Genomic DNA, 21346 nt, shown 5'->3' on the forward strand with positions numbered 1-21346 from the left:
ATGTTGTTATCCCATGAAGTGTTCATCTATCTATTTTACTTGGATATTCAGAGTGAATCCTTGTCAATAACAAACAAGAGGTGACATGTATTTCTGGTAGAGAATCTGGGTCACCAAGATATTATTCGGACGGCCAGTCTTTTTGTACACTGATATTATGAATAATATTTGGCCTTTCTTAAAGAAATGACATATTTCTCCCCTGAAATATGAATGTACAGAATTCTTATCTCTATTGTTCAAAATTTTTAAATTTGTTTGGAGAAAAAAATGTATATTTTACTTGTCAAGTTTTTCAAAAAGTTGAATTTTGAAAGATTTATGGGAAGTACTTGAACTTTTTACAACTGTTATCTCCTATTTGCTTCTCGTCATATTGTTCTGCCTTCTCTCTCGCATTTTCTTTTCCCCATTTCATTCTCCTCTGTTTTCTATTTGCTTCTCGTCATATTGTTCTGCCTTCTCTCTATTTTTCTTTCCCCCATTTCATTCTCCTCTGTTTTCTATTTTCTTTGTGACCAAATTATTAGAATAAATTTTTATTTTGTATTTACCAAGCATTTAACTGGATTTCAAATTCTTAAAATATTTTGAAATATTATATATTTAGAAAAATAAATTCCTCACTACGTTTACGAATTCCAAATTTGTAGAATATTTTGAAATAGTATATCTTTAGAAAAATAAATTCCATGCCGGAAACTATTATATAAACCGCCCATTTCCGCGGATACATAGATGACCAAATTTTTAAAATATTTGTGCAGATTAGATATCTCAAAGTCTGAAAAGTTGTCCTAGAAGTTCTCTCCCGAGGAAGGAGATAGTTTCGGATTTGTTGATAGGAATAAAATTTGATCTTAGGAGAGATTATATCATAAATATTCATGCGACACTAAAAATATCCAAAATATAATTAATACAACCGATCAAAACTCCATGCTCTGCTAAAATCGAGTTATGGAACACTTACAGGTACTAAGATTGTTGACCATCTTGATTCTCATTGACATAATTATAAAAAAAACCAGCTACATCAAACCTATAAAGCAGAGCTCCCTTCATTAACCAACCATTTTTTTCATGTCTTAGCCTTGCCAGTACAACATTTGAGCGAATCTATTCACTAGCTCACTAGCTTACTGTGTAATATCACATCTTGTACCGAATACGCTGCCACGTTTTTGGTTTCCTGTCAGAACTGTCGTCCTCTTTAAACCTTCCTCTCGATATATAAGAATCTGTCTAACAAAGGTGGGAAAATTTCCATTCATTAACAATTAAAGAGAATTACTTTATGCATTATTTATTACATTTTAGTAGAAAAAATTTATAGGAAAAAATTTAAATTATTGTTTCTGAGGTGGACTTTTTTGCTTTGACACATTTCTATTTTATGATACTAGGCTATCTTTTGAAAATCTAAAAAGGAAAATTACATTATATTCATTGAAATTGATATCTACATCTTTTCAATTCAAAAGTTTAAGGAATTTGTTTGAATTTAACACGTTTTATCGAATTATATCATTTCAATTAAAAGAAAAGTATCTGTTTGCATTTATTAATTTCTTTATTTTTGAACCTCTTTTAACCCTCATAACATACTTTAACATTCTTGACCCAAGAATGTATTTAAAGTCTCACTTCGTTATTATTAACTAATTATGGGTTGGTATAATGTAAGTGATTTCTCTTTATCTTCAAACTTTGAATGAAATTTTGTCTACTAATTTTTATTTAGTAATTTTTTATATCTCATGATTCTTCTCGAAAGTATAAAAGTATAATGTAAGTGATTTCTCTTTATCATCAAGCTTTGAATGAAATTATGTTTCCTAAATTTTATTTTTATCTCATGATTCTTCTCAAATTTATGCCTTACGGCGTTTCCTTTGCAACATATGGTGCAAATGCTAGTTAATTTTCTTTTATCTTATTATAATTAACTAGAAACCGTGTTTATTAATAAAAGGTCAAATTAAAACATTCCAGACAAGATCTACATATGGATACTCACTTCGAGGTGACAATTTTCAAAACGTATGTGCAATAAAAAAAAAAAAAAATTGTTATAATAATATCACTATCCGCAAAGATAAAATCTTTCTTATCGATATGATGAAACTCTTGGGAAATAAAAGAGATTTGATTGGAGCATAAATGTTTTGGTAGAAGAAGATAGTAACATAGATGAGCATAGCAACAGAAAAAGCATTTGTATTCTGATCAAGTCTGAAATAAAAAATTTAGACCGGTTCATTATTATATTCAATCTCCTTTCAATATTGATGCTTAGTATTTGTTATAGTCTAACAACGTAAACATAAACATAATAAGAGTACTGTTTATGCATTCTGGCTAGCCCAATAAGAGGAAAAATAATACAAAATTCTTATTATGGTTGTATAAATAAAAAACTAAAGAATTTTTTTACATGACTAAAAATTGAAGATCAAAGAATGAGGATGATATTTAAGCAACGAAGACAAAGTTGCTAGTTAAAGTTGTGGTTGGATTAGTTTTTCTTGTTGTTGCTATGGGAATTTAGAATCTCATTTTCCCTATTTAGAGTTAAAAGACCATGAATTTGGATATTGTGTAATATAAAAATTGTAGTTGTTTTTTTGCAAATACTCTTGGTAAGATATTTAAGACAATGTAGGTAGTAGTTGCTTTAGAACTAGTATGTTTCTAACTCAACATGGCATGACCCAAAATGAATCTTGGATAGACTTCTAACTCTAAATTGTTCCTCACAGAGGAAAATGAAAGTCCAAGGATGTTCCTGGAAATAGTCTCATTGCAGAGATCTTTTCATTCTGAATATACTACAACTTTATTGGACTAAAACGGACTTCAGATGATGAAGTTATTGCAAAAAAAAGCTTGCATGTTCCTCTAAAAATGAGGCAAATTCTTTAAAAAATGGCATAAAAAGGCCTTATAAAGGAAAATTGCATTAGAAGGGTTAAGCGGAGGACTTAAGGCAAGGGCAGACGGAACCCCCAGCTGTGACCTCCGACTTATCGCATTGGAGGTAAGCCTTCACCCGATATCGTGACCCCACGCATAGCGACATGTGACTAGGCGATATGCAATCTGCGATGGAGCGATTGCGATATTAGCATCGATGGATTGGCGTCATTGTATGCCATGGTATAAGGGAAGAACCCCTGAGCCGTAGCGAATGCAATATGCCAATAGTAACGTGCGACCTCAGTTGTCGAATCGGGAAAAGGGATCAACGGTCAAGATTTAATCGATGATCAGTGATCCTTGATGCTAGGGCCAATGCGATTGTGACTGCGATAAGCGATAAAGGGCCGGACCCGATGGTTTTATAGACCAGATTTCATAAATTTTGAAATCGGGGAATTTGAGATTTCTATGTATTCTCGTGTATTGAGGTATTTAGACCTCCCGCCTAAGTGATTACGATATGCCGATGAAAGGCGGACCCGATAGGGTTTATAGAGGTGATTTTATAAAATTTGAAGTTCGAATTTCGCGTCTGATAGTGTATTTCTGGTAAAACTCTGTGTATTGGAATTTTGTTCCATTTTTAGGTTTTGCTTGAAGGAAGGCTCTGATTCCTTTGTAACTGCCCCTGATTATTGTGCCATGCTGCAAGCACGCGTTTTATAGGCAATGATGTGTTTGTAACGTAGAGAGAGGCATAGAGCCATAGAGATAGATGGTCAGTTGAAGAGACAAGGAGCAGAAGAAGTCGCAGAGCCGCAAAGAAATGATTACACACAGAGAAATGGCTAGGGAAGCTATAGAGCTGGAAGGATGCCTCAAGAAAGATAAAGAGTTCAATTGACAAGGTAGCGGGAAGCGCAAGCAACTGAGGGAGTTTTTGGAGTCACTTGGAGGTTGAGCGAAAAACCAGAGAGTCGAAATTTGCTGAGACAACCACTTGGAGGTTGAGCGCACTTCTGATAGCTCACAGAGCTAGAGCCAAGAGCCAAGAGCTAAGAGCCAGAGCCAAGAGCTAGAGCTAAAAGCCAAAGCTAGAGCCAAAGCCAAATCCGAGGGCCAGAGTCAAAGCCAGAAAGCCAGGGAGCTTCGAAGCTAGGGATAAGATGGTGTTCTAAGCCATTGTGTTCTGTGTAAATCTCTGGAATTGAGCATGGAGCTTGTAAAAGAACTTATGCCATAATCCAAGAAAGCCTAGTTGAGTTGACTAGAGCTCACGGAGACGTAGCCCAAGAGTTTTGGGTGAACTCCTAATTAAATTGATGCCTTATGTGTTTGTTAATTGCTACACTATTTTATTGTTACATGTATTCACATATCAGTGTAAACAATAGAACCTAAGGCATTTGAACAGTTTAAAAATAAACATAAGCATACACCTATTTTCAAGCACATTATCAATTCCGCAATTAGTTAATCATAAGGTCTTGGGAACATTTAAGCTTTGGAAGTAAGAGAGGTTCTTGTAGGCTAGATAAGAAGCCTTTAGTGCCCCATTTTCAGATCAGGTAGTATCAGAGCTTAAAACTTGATTAACCCCACCTTCAAAGAAGGTTATATCAAAACTGGATGTACCATGAATAAGGTGCTATCATGATGCAAGTGGTATCGTATCAGAATGTTTGATTGACAGAGCAAAAATTGTTTGTCTGAAAGGTGTTTGGGCAGTCAAGGATTGATTGTATGCTTGTTTGCAGACCGACTATTGTTTGAGTTTGCAGAGGTGAAGGGAAAGCTATTGTTAGCTGAGTCCAGGAGAGGATAAGAAGGAAAAAGGGTTGAAGGCATTCTTCTTATCCTAAAGGACCTTAAGGCAATCCTTGAAGCACAAGAGGTTTGTTGCAAAAGGTTTCTTGAATAAATCACTTTGTTAGTCTTGTTTGAAGATCTTTTGTGCATTTTGATAATGACAACTTTTACAAGTGAGTCCTCAAATTCTTACTTCATCACAATATTCTTTTATGGAGACATGAAGCAAGACTTGTTCATCATGACGGACAAGGTGAGAGAAATGCATGAGGATGGAAGGAAGAGCAACATACTTCAAGAGTAGTTGAATTCTGTGGAGGAAGAGAAGTAATTGTTTTCTAACAAATTTCAAGAAATGGGGAGGAAACTTCATATTGCAAAAATGAACCTGAAAATAATGCATGAGTTGGAGACATAGCTCTTTGTTCCAAAGAAGCCTTAGTCAAATACCAGCATGAAGAAGAGGTAAACCATTCTAGTTTGACTTCAAATTCTTCTAAGAATTCCTATATTGGTGCTTTTGAAAAGCATACCAGAGGCATAGGTTCCAAGCTAATGTCCAAGATGGGTTATGAGGGGAAAGGCTTGGGTAAACATGCACAAGGTATTGTTGAGCCAATGATGGTTGAGGAAAGGCCTAAGTATTTAAGTCTTAGCTATGGACAGTCTTATGGAGAGAGTTCCAAAGCTGCCATGAAGACCATTGAAACAACTCCAAGAAGGAGTTTCATTTCAGGTCTTCTACCTCAGGATTTTGCAGATTGTATTCTTGGGGAATGCAATGGTGTGAAGCATACCTTGTAGAAATAAGGTGTATATCAGCATACACTTGAACTAAAGAGTTGTGGAAACTTTGACAGCCTTGAAGAGACTGATGGTGTTCCAAAGGGAGCTACTTCTTCATTCAAATCACCTTCTCATGAAGGTAAAAGAGGTGGAAGAGAGAGGTATAAATCTGGTTCTTATCATATTCTTTTTTATTATGTTTAGCATGATAAATTTCGGCATAAGCATGGGAAAAGAATTGCATGTTCCTTTTCTCGTTTGGATAACCATAATGTTTCTAGATGTTGGAAGAGAATGGCCACATACAGAAAAATTTTGAAGGAAAGGAAACAAGAAGCCAAAGGTCCATTGGACAAGGCAAATCATGCTGTCAAGAGGATGCACATGTGTTACACTAACTACCATAAGCAAGGACATATTGCTGAAAATTTTTGGACTCTGAATCCAATAATGCTTCCACAAAAGCTGAAGAAAGTGGAAAGAGAAGATGGTAGAAATGGAAAGGAAGATTCCATGATTGATGTGTTTCAGGATGATTCACATGTTGATGTTGATTTGAAGACAAAAGAAAGACCTTTGAAATGGATTGGTAAGAAATGGCTAGAGTTCTTATCCAATTAAAACTGCATGTTTATTGATGCATCTATTTGTATTTCTTTGTTAATGGGATACAAGTTGTAGGTTTTTACCAAAGGTGAATGGAAAAAGATGAGTAGGAGACTCGCTTTGTTGCTGCAACATTATCTTCATTTCAGCTTTGAAAGTACAGTGTGCTTAAGCGAAAGTTGAATGATGAACTGTATACATGAGAATGATGTGCATGAACATAGGGATGTTGATGTTTTCTTTGTATTTTAACATGTATGTGTAATTGACTTGAAGGGTTGATTGCTTTGTTGTAAACATGCACGCAATATTGACTTGGGAAAAGTTGATTTGGTCTCCAAGATGGAGATAATAATGAAGTGTTTCATCTTTCGAAAAAGAGTCCTAATGGTCTTTTTCTACATGCTTGACTTGAAGGGCCATTTGTTTTAAAGGCATGTTTTGTGGGCTTGTTATCTAGTCTATCATTTATATGCAGAACATGGAGGTGTTCACAAGATGTGAAAATCTGTTTCTTTTGTTAAAGCAAGAGTTTAGTCCATCCAGTTGTTGTTAATAGTTGTTGTTGACAGCTTTTCAAACAAGTACAAATGAAAGTTTTGTGAAGCAGATGTGACTTCACATTTATTTGAGCCACTTTGGATCAATGATCAAGGCAGAGAAGCTCAAACTACCTTTCGTGACCATCTCAGCAGGAGTTCTGCATGAAGCTAAGGAGGAAAATAGTTCTTCCCAAGAGGACCAGCACATCCAGGAAGGAAAATGGTCAAAGGCTTTCGTTCAAAGGCACTATGCAAAGAAAGTGTATGGAGGCTAAGAGAAGAGAGCATTGTTACATTCATGTACTATTCAGATCAGTATGTCAGTGTTTTGGAAACCGAAAGTTCTTTTAGTGGGAAGGCGTGATCCAAAATAGATCTTGTATAGATTCTAATTCTAAAGTGTTCCTCACAGAGGAAAAGGAAAGTACAAGGATGCTTCTGGAAATAGTCCCATTGTAGAGATCTTTTCATTCTGAATCTATTGCAATTTGAATGGGCTAAAACGGACTTCGGATGATGAAGTTATCGCAAAAAGAAGCTTGCCTGTTCTTTTAAAAAGAAGGCAAATTCTTCCAAAAATGGCATAAAAAGCCTTATAAAGGAAAATCGCATCAGAAGGGTTAAGCGGAGGACTTAAGGCAAGGGTGGAAGGAACCCCCGACTGCGACCTCCAACTTATCGCATCAGAGGTAGGCATTCGCCCGATATCGGGACCCTAAGCATAACACAATGCGAATGGGCGATATGCGATGGAGTGATTGCGATATCGGCGTCGATGGATTGGTGTTGGCATGTGCCATGGTATAAGGAAAGAACCCCTGGGCTGTAGTGAATGTGATATGCCGGTAGCAATGCGTGATCTCAACCATCAGATCGAGAAAAGGGATGAGCGGTCAAGATTAAATTGGCGATCGGTGATCCCCAATGCCAGGGCCAATGCGATTGCGATTGCGATAAGCGATAAAGGGCAGACCCGATGGGTTTATAAACTTTATTCCATAAATCTTGAAATCTGGGAATTCGAGATTTTTGTGTATTCCTGTGTATTGAGGTTTTTAAACCTTCCGCCTAAGCGATTGAGATATGTCGATGAAAGGCAGACACGATAGGGTTTATAGGCGCGATCTCATAGAATTTGAAGTCCAGATTTCGCTCTCAATAGTATATTTCCGGTAAAACTCTGTGTATTGGAATTTTATTCTATTTTCAAATTTTGCTTGAAGGAAGGCCCTGATTCCTTTGTAGCTTCCCCTAACCATTGTGCCACACTGCAAGTGGGTGTTTTGTAGACAATGATGCATTTGTAACGCAGAGAGAGCCATAGAGCCATAGAGTCAGATGGTTAGCCGAAGAGACAAGGACTAGAAGAAGCCGCAGAAGAATGATTACATGAAAAGAAACGGCTGGGGAAACTGCAGCGCTGGAAGGATGCCTCAAGAAAGCCAGAGAGCTCAATTGACGAGGTAGCATGAAGCGCAGGTAGTTGAGGGAGTTTTTGGAGTTGCTTGGAGGTCGAGCGAAAAACCAGAGAGCTGAAAGTTGTTGAGATGGCTGCTTGGAGGTCGAGCGAACTGTTGATATCTCACAGAGCAAGAGCCAAGAGCCGAGAGCCAAGAGCTAGAGCCAAAGTCAAGAGCCAGAGCTAGAGCCTAGTGTCAGAGCGAGAGTCAGAGCCAGAAAGTCAGAGAGCTTTGGAGCCAGGGATAAGATGGTGTTATAAGTCCATTGTGTTCTGTAGGAACCAGTGGAGTTGAGCGTGGAGCTTGTAAAAGAACTTATGCCATAATCTGAAAGAGCCTAGTTGAGTTGACTAGAGCTCACGAAGACGTAGCCCAAGAGTTTTGGGTGAACTCCCAATTAAATTGCTGCCTTATGTGTTTGTTATTTGTTGCACCGTTTTACTATTACATGTATTAACATATCAACATAAACAACAGAACTTAAGACATTTGAACAATTTAAAAATAAACATAAACATACACCTATTTTCCAACACATTATTAATTCCGCAATTGATTAATCATAAGGTCTTGAGAACATTTAAGCTTTGAAAGTGGGAGAAGTTCTTGTAAGCTAGACAAGAAGCCTTTAATGCCCCATTTTCAGATCATTACAAGACTCTATTATGAAGATTTTTTATAATTTAGATGATACAATGTAAATAGAGAAAAAGGTTTTTTTTTTTAATTTAACCCAAAAAATTAACATATATTATATCATTACATGATAAAAAGAAAAAAGTTTCTTTTTTAGAAAAATAGAAATTAAAAAATTTGTATTAAAAAACCATAAAATATTAACCCCTCCGTATTAATATTAACTCTTAAGATTTTCCCTTTCCATAAATCTACTACTCACATTAACTCCTAAAATTTTCCCCAATTTCCATAAATCTATAAATATTTTATCAGTATATTTGATGGCAGATGGCAGACCAATTCTACATTGCTTGAACCTAGGAACCTTTGAAGACATTGTTAGAAATAATTACTCCGAAAATTTAATTAACTCACCTTACACCGCCACACCGGCATAAACTACTAAGCTTAGAAGGCGCGCCAAGGCCATGACCTGTCCAACGTGGAAGGGGCGTCACCGCCATAGCTCTTTCAATCTTGAAGGACCAATAACCGACGTAATTTAATTTTTTTGGGGGTATAAATGTAGATTCTATGTTCAGTGCAAAGCCATTGACAATGATCTTGATTAGAGTTGTGAGGATTTGTTGTTCGACCTTGTCTGCATGACGCTGAGGATCTAATTTTTGGAGAACGTCTTTTGTGATTTTTGCAAATCATCGCATAACTGACTGTGCTCGGCAGCATTTCAGAGGTAAATTATGTGTAGTGTGAGGCTCACGTATAACTGCCTTGTGTTAGGAGGACAGTTCAAAATCAAGAGGAGCCTACGATTTGTATCTATATCTTAATAGAAACCATCGGTAAAGTGGAAATTGATCTGCTATGTTTTGCGCATCCAATTTATTAGCTACCCATCGTTGTTATCAAAGTCAGTATATATGTAGAATAGCGGTTGTGTGCAGAATATTTATATTCTACGTCGACCTCAGATTCTTCAAGATATTATTGTCCCACACTCTGCAGCTAACACCACTAGAAGAAGAAGGAACATTTCGTCCTCTTTGATCAAACGCCTGACCGAAGAGATGAAGGGATTGGTAGAGGAGGCATACCCTGTATTGTGTTGAACACCCGGTGAGGGCTGTTTGAAGAGTTGTTCAAAAAGAAAAGCGAGATTATCTAAAGAATCAGAGTATCTAGAACTGCGGCATGTAGAGCCGCCTTGTGTGAGTGATAAAACACTGAAAAGTCGAGAATAACAAGTTTTTTCGCTGTCGAGCATAAACCATAGACTGTCAATTTTTTTTATTCTAGATGCAAAGCCCTGAATGCGTAAACCACAATTGCTACGTTTTTCGATGAAAGAGGAGCCTTGATCCATCATATCAAAGAGACGTAGCTCGTTGTATCGTGAACTATCAAGCAAGCGGATTAAAAATTTCAAAGAACAAGTCAACGAGCAAGCGCAAGTGGCCATTTTATTGGTCGAAAGTGAATGGAAAGCGCACAACTAGCAAGTCAAAAGTTTTTTCAAAAAGAGTTCCAAGGTTATTTGTGTTTAAAGTCTACCGAACACGTTTAAAAGGTTTTAGGTTATTTGTGTTTAAAGTCCACCAATCAAGTTTAAAAGGTTTAAAAAAAAAATTAGAAGTTTTTTTAGTTTTAAAAGGATGAAGGTTTATGAAAACATTATTGAATTGCGTTGGACATAAGTTCTTTATATATATATATATTAAAAAAAACCAAGGGGGTACGTTAGGAAGGTTATTTGACATCATATATAAATTGGAAGAAATTTTTTTTTTTTTTTTTTCAAAAGGTGGAAAAACCTATCAAACTCAGTTTTGTCAAACCAACAGTGAGGACAGTCATCTTTGGCTGCTATCCGCGAATGTTAGTTTAACACATCACTGTTATCAAGGAAAACCACGCCACCTGAAATAACCCGCTGGTGGTCCGTAAGGGAGCAGGCTTTCACTCCTGCGAGATGCCTCTGGGTCTTGGGCCGTTAACCTGTTTCCTTACGTCCGAGGAAGACGAGCTCTTAGCCAAGCAGAAGAATTTATAAAGTGAAGCTTGAATTCTTTTTGTTTATAAAAAAATTAAAAAAAAGGTTTTTATTGTCAAGGATGTTTATGGCTTTGCAAAGTGTGTCAATAAACAAAATTCTTTTGGTATTGTGTCAAGCATGGTAGTATTTTCAGTGGATATTGTCTTACCAGGCACATATTAAAAATCATATTTTTTTTTTTTTGGCAATATGGAAGATAGCTTGGGTGAATATTGTCTTACCGCAGTGCATATTAAAAATCATATTTTTTTGGGGGAAAATATGGAAGATAACCTCATGCAATCAGGAAAGCAACTATAAGACAGAGGAAAGACATTAATCATGAGTCGGAAAAGGCGACTGAAGCAAATTAAGAAAATGAATAAAATAGAAAAAGGAAAAGATCGTTGCCATGTCCAGAGAAGTTCAGGCCTGAGCCGAGGAACTGAGAAGTCTAGCGGAGAAGAGATCGAGGGTGATTGTTATGGCTTTGATCTTCTACCAGTTCCTATGTTTACTCGTAAATATTTTCATTTTTGCGTTATCAAAATGCTAACTTTTCTTCAAGCTAAAGAGTTATTTGAGTACCATTCTAATAACCCATATGATCAAGTATGTGACATTGTAGCATTGAATTTTATAAAACAAGGATTGTATGAGAAGTTTTTGTGCAAGGTAACAAAAGTACAAGGAAACATGGAAGATCTTGGAAGCAGAATTTAGTGCAAGGGGGAGTAATCAAGTCAAAGATAGTAGTGTTGTAGAACTTGTTGTAGCAGTGCTTGAAGATGAAAAGTAAAGTGGATCTTTAGCAGTGGATCTACAGAAAGATGAAGAGTTTGGTGAATTTCACTTGAAAGTGGATCACAATGTTGATGGTGTTTTACCAGCAGGAGATGATTTTGGCATAAATAATGTTGTCAATCGAGAAGCAACCAATTCAGTGGATCCAACAATTGAAATTGATGATGTTAATTTTGTTGAGGAACTCTTAACAAGTGATGAGTTGTTGCACATGACGCAACATAAATGTCTTATTGATGTTGTTATTTGGTGAGATAAGCCCACTTTTGTAAGACTTGTTTACGGTAGCAAAGGTCAATAAATAAGTGGAAAATCGAGATTATAATGCGACAACAGAAGCAGATAAAGGCGTGACAGAGGAAGAGAAGAAAGCACAAGAAAAGAAAGCTCTCATTCCATAACAGTATGAAGAAAAAAAATATTGTTCTGAAGATGTTTTTTCATATAAAACTAACATTGATTTTGTGTGTGTAGATGTTAGAAGAAACTGAGATGAAACAGAAAAGTTTGAAGAATAATTAAATTCCCTTGAAGCATGGCTTGAAACACCATGTCTTGATGATGTCTGCATAGAAGTTGTGACCATGAATGTTGAAGAAAGCATGGATGATGTTGAAAATGAAAATTTCAATGAAATTTTAGTGTATTAGAGTCCCGAAGAGATAAAATTATGTTATTAATGTATGTTGTAGAAAATTGATAATCAAAAGATTGATGATAAGAAGCATACTATAGAAGAGGACATGGAGCAGCGGTTCACATACAAGCATATTTTGAAGAAGTAGAGGACATCCATGGACAACCTAAAATGATTTTCTATGTTTTAAGGATGAAAGATCTCAAAAAAAAAATGAATAAATTGAAATTTGGAGCCTACAACAAAAGAAACAAAGATGAAGCACTTCAGTGGATATAGGATTTAGAAGAAAAGGAAGAAGAAATTAAGCACAAGAATCAATGTCAATGTTTTTAGTCATTGTAAGCCTAGCTAAGACTTAGACTAGCAGGCATGTTTAAGTTATGTTGAGTCAAGGTTAAGATTTTTGGCTGTAATTAAGAGGGGTTGTTAGAAATAACTACTTCCACAACTTAACATTTAATTAACTCACCGCACACCGCCTCAGCGCCATAGCTCTTTCAACCTGAAGGGACAATAACTAACATAATTTTTTTGTATAAATGTAGATGAGACATAGAAGCGAGATGCGCAGTCCGTATAACAAGCATTTACATTAAAAAAAGAGAAAAAAAAAACTTTATAAAACAATGTATCAACCTACACCATTCATATCAAATTAATTGATAGGATTCCAATCAAATCTGAGGTGACTAAAGTGTTAAGAGAGGATATGGATGGCACATGGTTCTTAACCGTAACAATCATTATTCATGTCAGACCCATCTACAAATTTTTTAAGGTGATTAAAGTCATATTGCACCCTTCCCAAACTCTCAGTTGGCTCACAGTTGTACTCGTAGGCTAGGCCATGCGTCAAGCATAGAAGCAATGAGAATTGATGTGACAGGGACAACAAGGATGGGGTTCTTTTGATCGTCGATCTGTTGTTGATCCGACGGTGTCGAAAACTCAGGGTTTTACCTAACCAATTCATGCACCCTCTGGCCGATGTTTGATCGTTTCCAACAATTGGGGTTCGGTTCCTTGTTGCTCCACAACGTTTTACCTCTACGAAGGCTGAGGAGGTTCGAACTCTCATCCCCATGGTCTCTGGAGTCCTCCTCCTCACGACTGCTACTGGTAAGAATTACCTTTAGCTTGTCTATCATTTCTAGCATTAAACTTTTCTGAAGATTGTCTGAGAATCACTGATTGCATGAAATTGGATGTCCTATGTAAGTGCTTAGATTTCACGCTCAGAGAAGAATTGACTGCTCGGCTCTCAGGAAGGTCGATCTGGTTAAGATCGCTGTTAATTAAGGTGAATAACAGTCTCTGACCAGTGAACGACTGATTCCTTTGTTTGTATCATGGTATGTTAATCTGAATGACTGAGTCAGGGTAACACAGTTTTTATGGACAGGATGGCGACTATGATTTCAAGATCATTCTTCATCCACAGGTATGTGCTTAATATTCATTTTTCTTGTTTAACATTCAGGGTTTAATGCCATAGTCTCTAAACAGAGGTTGTGCTTATTGCAGGTATGCTACCTGCCCTTTGGTTCATTTGGAACAACACTGGAAAAGGTCATGCCCTCACCAGATACTTCTTCATCATACACAGGTTGGATATTCTCCTATCATGAAAATGCATCTAGATTTTTCTGAGGTTGGGGCCAAGATTCGACCATCGTCCTCCAGTCCATGGCTCACTGAGACTAGCTTTAATGGTCAATGTGAAATACTGTCAAGGGTTTTCTGCATTGCACATTTTAGTTCTTAAATGTTCTGCATTTGAATTAGAGCTATTAGCTCGAACATCTAGGACCGGAAAGAATTACTTTTATGTTTTTATTTATATCTGCCCTACGCGGCCAGGATGTTGTACTATTCTCGAACTATTCGATTGTTAACATATAATGTGTATCTCGAACTATTCGATTGTTAACATATATTGTGTATCTCTTCTGTTTCTTTTAATGAATTTTCTATTTCCTTTTTCATAACTTGCAATTTACATTATCGAACGAGGGTTTGCAATGCTACTTTGCTCCTATTTTATGGCATTCATTTTATGAGTAAACATGTTGTCTATCGACTAGAAGTCGTAATGATTATTGATTATGAGGAATAGGGTCGGAAATTCTGTGATATAGAAAGTAACTTCTTCCAGAATCTTGTAGGAAACAATAGTGATAGTACAGGTTATGAATATTAAGATTTCAATAAGATCCTTGTAGTTTTCATGATTAACATATGAATAGAAGAGAAACCCTCGACTAGGGTTGCATTCGCATATGATGCTTGTTATAGTTTATGGTTGTGACTTAACTGTTTCATCCTAGATTATACTTTATCTTAGCATTTAAGTATCTCCTTACTTATGACAGTCAACAAATCTTATCATAGCATTACTTTCTGAACTGCACAGAAGTTTATTATATCTCACTTAGTTATTTTGTCCTTCTTTACTATTCGTGAACATATAGCTTCTTTCAAGCTTGCTATTTTGTTTATATATATGTGTGTGTGTGTGTGTGGTTAGGTTATCTCATTTTTAAAGTGTTTAATGTATCCAAAAAAATAAACTAATAATGGGTGTGATAATTATTAACTAGTTCATTGTTAGCCTTCCTATCTAGAATTTATAAATAAATGCATTTATCAGAGAGCTTAATATTTACTTATCTGTCTGAGTGGATAAGTGTTCTTTAGAAAAATTGTTGTTTTACTTATCTGTCTGAAAGTCTCTCCTCCCAACCACGAGTCTAGCAATTACATCTAGACTCTCCCCTGAGCACTTTCTGTGTTCCACACTGGATTTTCCAGTTGCAGTCAATACCTTGGCCCTTAGGGCTTCCGCCCAGCCTCAACTTCTATACTTTTCTCTTGACTGTTGTTTTGCAAATTGTCCCACTGTTTTTTCTTCTCCCTCCCCAGCTCTAGGATCTCCCATTTCTTTTCCCCCTCTCTTCCCCTTTTTGGGTAGAGGGTAAATGTTTTTCTTGGCAACCATTTCTTTTAACTATATTAAACAGTTGCTATTTCATTAAAATATCATTACCAAAAATTTTGGTAAACACAACATATGTTTCTTGGCATTCTAGCCTCAGTCAGTTAATATTCAATCATCAACATGTAATAAAATCTAAATTAACATTTAACATAAATCAACTTAGTAACTTCAGTAATTTTATGTGACTTGGGGGTGTTACATCTCCCCCCCATATGTGGAAGATCGTCCCTGGTGTTCTCTCTACTCGAGGATACGAAGAGGTTCTTCCAGGAATTCTCCTTCCGATTTAACCTGAAATAACAAAAATTTCAACTTTCAGTTGTCTAAAACAAAAACAATATATCTAGTCATATAACCATTTAACTGTTTACCTGAATTTCTTCCAAGTCAATAATGTGCTAAGGATTATACACATATTTTCTTAGTAAGGACATATGAAACACATTGTGGACCCGAATGTGGCTTGGTAGCACCGGCGTATAAGCCACTAGTCGAATTCATTGCAAGACTTGCAAGGGTCCACAGTATCAGAGTGCTAATTTAGCACAACCTCGCCACTATAAGGAACTTTTCTGGGGCTTCACCCTTAGATAAACATGATCCCCTGGTTGAAATTCCCTGTATGTTCTCTTTTTATCTACATACACTTTCTGTCTATCTTGGGCCACCCGAATATTTTGTCTAATCTTCTTAACAATTTCCTCCATCTCCACTAGCATGTTAGGACCCAATGCTAGCTTATTAACTAGATTATTCTAGTCTATGGGCACCCTGCATTTCCTCCCGTATAACACCTCGAAGGGGCTCATACCTAGAGATTCGTGATGTCCATTGTTATAAGAAAATTCTACTAAATGGAGGTAATCCTCCCACTTGTGTGGCTGCTACATCACAAACATGCGTAGCATGTCCTCCAATACTTGATTCACCCGTTCAGTCTGTCCATCCATTTGGGGGTGGTAAGCAGTACTAAATTGGATCTAGGTACCCAATCTTGAAAGGAGAGTCTTCCAAAACTTCGATGTAAATTTTACATCTCTGTGAGAGATCACCACCTTCGGTATTCCGTGTAATTGAAAAATCTCCTTCATAAAAATATCTGCGATTTTCATAGTTTGGTACACGGATTTCACAGGCTTGAAATGAGTTGTTTTACTCAATTTATCTACTACCACCATTATAGAGTGATGTTGCTTCCTTGTGCAGGGTAATCCGACGATAAAATTGAGCGACATGGTCTCCCATTTCTATTCAGGAATGGGCAATGGTTGTAAAAACCCGGCGGGATGGTGGTGTTTTGCCTTTACTAACTGACACTCCAAACATTTGGACAAATATTTTGTGACATCCTTCTTCAGTCTGAGCCAAAAATATCCTTTATTGATGGCTGAAAACATTTTTTGATAACCTGGGTGGCCGGCATAAGGTTTTCTGTGAAACTCGTCTAATATCAGTTGTTTAACCGAGTCTTAGTTAGGAATGTAAATTCTGTTCCGAAATGTAAGAAGGTTGTCAGAACTTATTTCAAATTCTGATTTTTCCTTATTTAGCAAGTTTTCTTTTGCCTGTTGCCAAAGGAAGGTGTATTCCAGATCTTTATTAGCTACTTCTTTTATAATGTCAAGAATATTTGAACTTACTTGACTCATTTGAATCTCATAGACACAATGTACCTTTCTTCTTAGGGTGTCAGCCACATGGTTTTCCTTCCCTTTTAGGTGTTTCATTTCGAAATCGAATTCGCTCAAAAATGTTGTCCATCTGGCCTATCGAGCGTTTAAACTAGACTAATTAAAAAAAATTGTAAGGTTGCTATGATCTATCAATAGCAAAAAAAAAATTCCTAGCAGGTAGTGTTGCCACATTTTTAGTGCATGCACCACTGCTGTTAATTCAAGATCATAAGCAGAATACCGTTGTTCATAATCTTTTAACTTTTGAGACTCATAAGCAATCACCTTTCCTTCTTGTGTTAGTACCCCACCAACACCTTCTTTGCTTGCATTTGTGCAAACTATGAAAGACTTTTCCAGATCTGCTACTTTTAACACCGGTGCAGTAGTGAGTAGATGTTTTAATTTTTCAAAACTTTGCTGACATTTAGCTATCCATTGGAAGACGCGCCCCTTTTTTTGTAAGGAGGTCATTGGAAAGGTGATTTTTGAAAATCCCTCAATGAATCTACGGTAGTATTCGGTTAATCCCAAGAATGATTTGATATCAGCGACATTCTTTGGGGTTGTCCATTCCATGATTGTTTTGATATTTTTTGGGTCTACTGTGATGTCGTCTTCTGATATAACGTGACCCAAGTATTGAATATGATCTTTAAAGAAATCACACTTGTTGAATTTGGCATACAACTGATTCTCCCTTAGTGTCTGCAATACTATTTTCAGATGTTCCTTATGCTCCTCCTGATTCTTAGAGTATATTAAAATATCATCAATGAATATCAATACAAATTTATCCAGGTATGGCTAGAAAATACCATGCATTAGGCTCATAAAGGTGGTTGGGGCATTCATGAGGCCAAATGGCAATACTACGAACTCGTAATGTCCATATCGAGTACAGAATGTTGTCTTGTAGATGTCTTCTTCTTTTATTCTTATTTGATGGTAACCAGATCTTAAATCAATTTTCGAGAACACCTTAGCTCCTTGCACTTGATCAAATAGATCATCTATACGTGGTAAGGGGTACTTATTCTTGATGGTGAGTTTGTTTAATTGTCGATAATCAATGCATAATCTTAAGGTTCCATCCTTTTTCCATACAAATAAGACAGGGGCTCCCCATGGGGACACACTAGGATGAATATACTTTTTGTCCAAAAGCTCCTGTAGCTGCATTTTGAGTTCGGTTAACTTAGGTATGCTCATGTGGTACAGGGCTCTAGATATAGGGGCTCCACCCAGAATTAACTCAATGGTGAAATCAATATCACGCTTTGGTGGTAAACCTGGTATAGATTCTGGAAATACATCAATAAATTCTTGAATAATAGGAATATCTTCCAGGGAGGTCATTTTATTTTTAGTATTCATGAATCCTACTTGAACAACATATATTTGACAACCCTTTCTAATACATTTTCCTAGCTGACTAGCAGTAATGGGATGTAACTTGGTATTGGTCTTAATTCCTTGGAGCTCTTTTCTTTGGCCTGATTCAGCAATAAAACTAACAGTTTTCTGTTTGCAATCTACTAAGGACCAACACCTTTCCAGCCAATCCATTCCAATTAACACGTCATATGAACCCAAAGGAAGTATATTAAGGTCTACATGAATAGACTGTCCTGAAATCGTTATGGGGCAACGTTCTGTTTTCGCGGTTACTCTTCTTTTTGTCCCCATAGCTAGTTGCACTAGCCATGGTTTTGAGAACTTACTACTCTACAATTGACATTTATCTACCACCTTAGGACTAACATAGCTTAAGCTAGTGTCAGGGTCAAATAAAATAGAGACAGGTTGCTTAGCAATCATACCTTCACATTCGATCATAGTGGGTTGGAATTCTGCCTGGCGATCGTCCAAGGCAACATTTTTCCTGAGCATACTTCTTACCACATCCCCAACCATGGATTCCTCTTGCATATTTGATAATTGTTATGTTCTTGCCTTATGCGGGCAATTCTTGTAATAGTGAGGTTCTCCGCATCCCCAACATTGTAGCAGTGGTTTTGATTGTTGATCATTCACTAATTTAGTAACTCCTTCTGGCTTCCTGTTTTCTGAATAAGCAGTCTTGGACTGATTTCTAACTGGAAATCTGTTGAGGGACTTTTGTCGTGCATTTCTGCCATTGGAAAATCTTGAGTGTTTGTTTGGGGTCAGACTTCTACCTTTCCTTCTTAGACTCCCTTTTGGTCCTTCATTCTTTTTTTTCATTTACTGGTAGCAGATGCGATCTTTTCGCACAACGTCATCCATTGTCTTGGGGTAGTCAAATTCTAATTTCTCTTTCATAAAGTTGGGTAAGCTGCTGATGAAATGCTGAATTTTGGCCTTTTCTTCTTGCATGTAAGGCACATAACACAACAGGGAAGTGAATCATGTCACGTATTCATCCATGGTCAAGGTGCCCAACCTTAACTCATGAAATTCCTTTGCCTTTTCATTGTAATACCATTCAATTAAATATTTATCCTTAAAAAAATTTTAGAAATCTTGCCATTTGACTTGTTCTTCATTGATCTTCCTTACTGTTTTGATTTATTTCCACCATAAGGTGGCCTTACCTCTTAATTGATAAACTGCCAACCGTGCCTTCATATTTTCTGTATACTCATTAATCTAGAAGTATTTTCCCATATCAATTAGCCATGCCTCTGTTGCCTCTACCGATTCCCCATCAAAGAGTGATGGCTTGATCTTTTTAAATTCTCCTTGTAACTCAGTTTTCTATTTTTTAGTTTTTCACTAGTCGTAAATGTTGTCAAAGCTCCCTTCCTCGTCCTCCCCATGTTTCTTTGACTTAGCATTCTCTTCTCCATTTTGAGCCATTGGGGTCTTCTCTTGATCCTCCACACTGGGGTCTGGATGTTGTTGATTCTGTTGGTTAGATAGACTTCTGAGAATTTTCTCGTGTTCTTCTCGTAGTCTTTCATTATCTGTTCTTAAATTTATCACTTCAGCACACAGTCACTGACAGTCTCGAGTAACACCGCATTAGCTTTCCGTGACTCTTCGCCTAGCTATATCCAAATATCAGGATTGACGTTTATATAAGTTTTTCTGGGTGGGTCGATTGGCCGTAGGCTCTCTTGCATTTTTCCTTATCTCTTTCTCTTGTTGGTGCAAACTCTGTGTTCACACATAAGTTTATTAGTAAAAAAAATAAACACATTGGTTTTCAGTACTTATTTTATTCCCAAAGAGTCTCAGTGTACAAACCTGAGCTCTGATACCATTTGTAACAAACATTTACATAAAAAACAAAAAATCTTTTTAAACCAACATATCAACCTACACCATTCATATCAAATTAATTGATAAGATTCCAATCAAATCTGAGGTGATTAAAGTGTTAAGCAAGGATACGGATGGCACATGGTTCTTAACCTTAACATTTATTATTCATGTCAGACCCCTCTACAAATCTTTCAAGTTGATTAAAGTCATATAGCACCCTTCTCAAACTCTCGGTTGGCTCACAACTAGTAAGCTAGGCCACACGTTAATCATAGGAGCAATGAGAATTGATGTGGCAGGGATAGCAAGGATGGGGTCCTTCTCATCATCGATCTATTGTTGATACGACCATGCCAAAAACTCAGAGTTTTACCTAACCAATTCATGCACCCTCTGGCTGATGTTTGATCATTTTCAGCAATTGGGGTTGGGTTTCTTGCTGCTCCACAGTGTTTTACCTCTGCGAAGGCTGAGGAGGTTCAAACTCTCATCTTCGTGGTCTCTAGAGTCCTCCTCACAACTGCTACTGGTAAAAATTTCCTTTAGCTTGTCTATCATTTCTAGGATTAAACTTTTTTGAAGATGGTCTGAGAATCGCTGATTGACTGAACTTGGTTGTCTTGTGTAAGTGCTTGGCTTTCGCGCTCAGAGAAGACTTGACTACTCAAATCTCAGGGAGTTCGGTCTAGTTAAGGTTGTTGTTAATCAAGGTGAATAACTATCTCTGACCAACGAACGACTGATTCCTTTGGTTGTATCATGGTATGTTAATATGAATGACAGAGTCAGTGTAACATGGTTTTTATGGGCAGTATGGTGACTATGATTTCAAGATTTTTCTTCATCCATAGGTACGTGCTTAATATTCACTTTTCTTGTTTAAGATTGAGGGTTTAATTCCATAGTCTCTAAACGTAGGTTGTGCCTATTGCAGGTATGCTACCTGCCCTTTAGATCATTTGGAACAACACTCGAAAAGGTTGTGCCCTCACCAGATACTTCTTCGTCATACACAGGTTGGATATTCTCCTATCATTAAAATGCATCTTGCTTTTTCTGAGGTTGGGACCGAGATTCGACCGTCATCCTCCAGTCCATGGCTCACTGAGACTGGCTTAAATGGTCATTGTGAAAGACTGTTGAGGGTTTTTTGCATTGCACATTTTAGGTCTTGAATGTTCTATGT

General features: G+C 36.8%; 1 pseudogene; it reads left to right on the forward strand.

Moving 5' to 3' along the window:
- Positions 1-11138: 11138 nt before the first annotated feature.
- LOC149239183 (uncharacterized) overlaps positions 11139-21346 on the forward strand; it is a 46924-nt pseudogene continuing 36716 nt past the window's right edge.

Source organism: Pinus tabuliformis, chromosome 8 (genome assembly GCF_031772625.1).
Source record: "Pinus tabuliformis cultivar Carrire ecotype Pingquan chromosome 8, CPIR1, whole genome shotgun sequence".
Lineage (NCBI taxonomy): Eukaryota > Viridiplantae > Streptophyta > Pinopsida > Pinales > Pinaceae > Pinus > Pinus tabuliformis.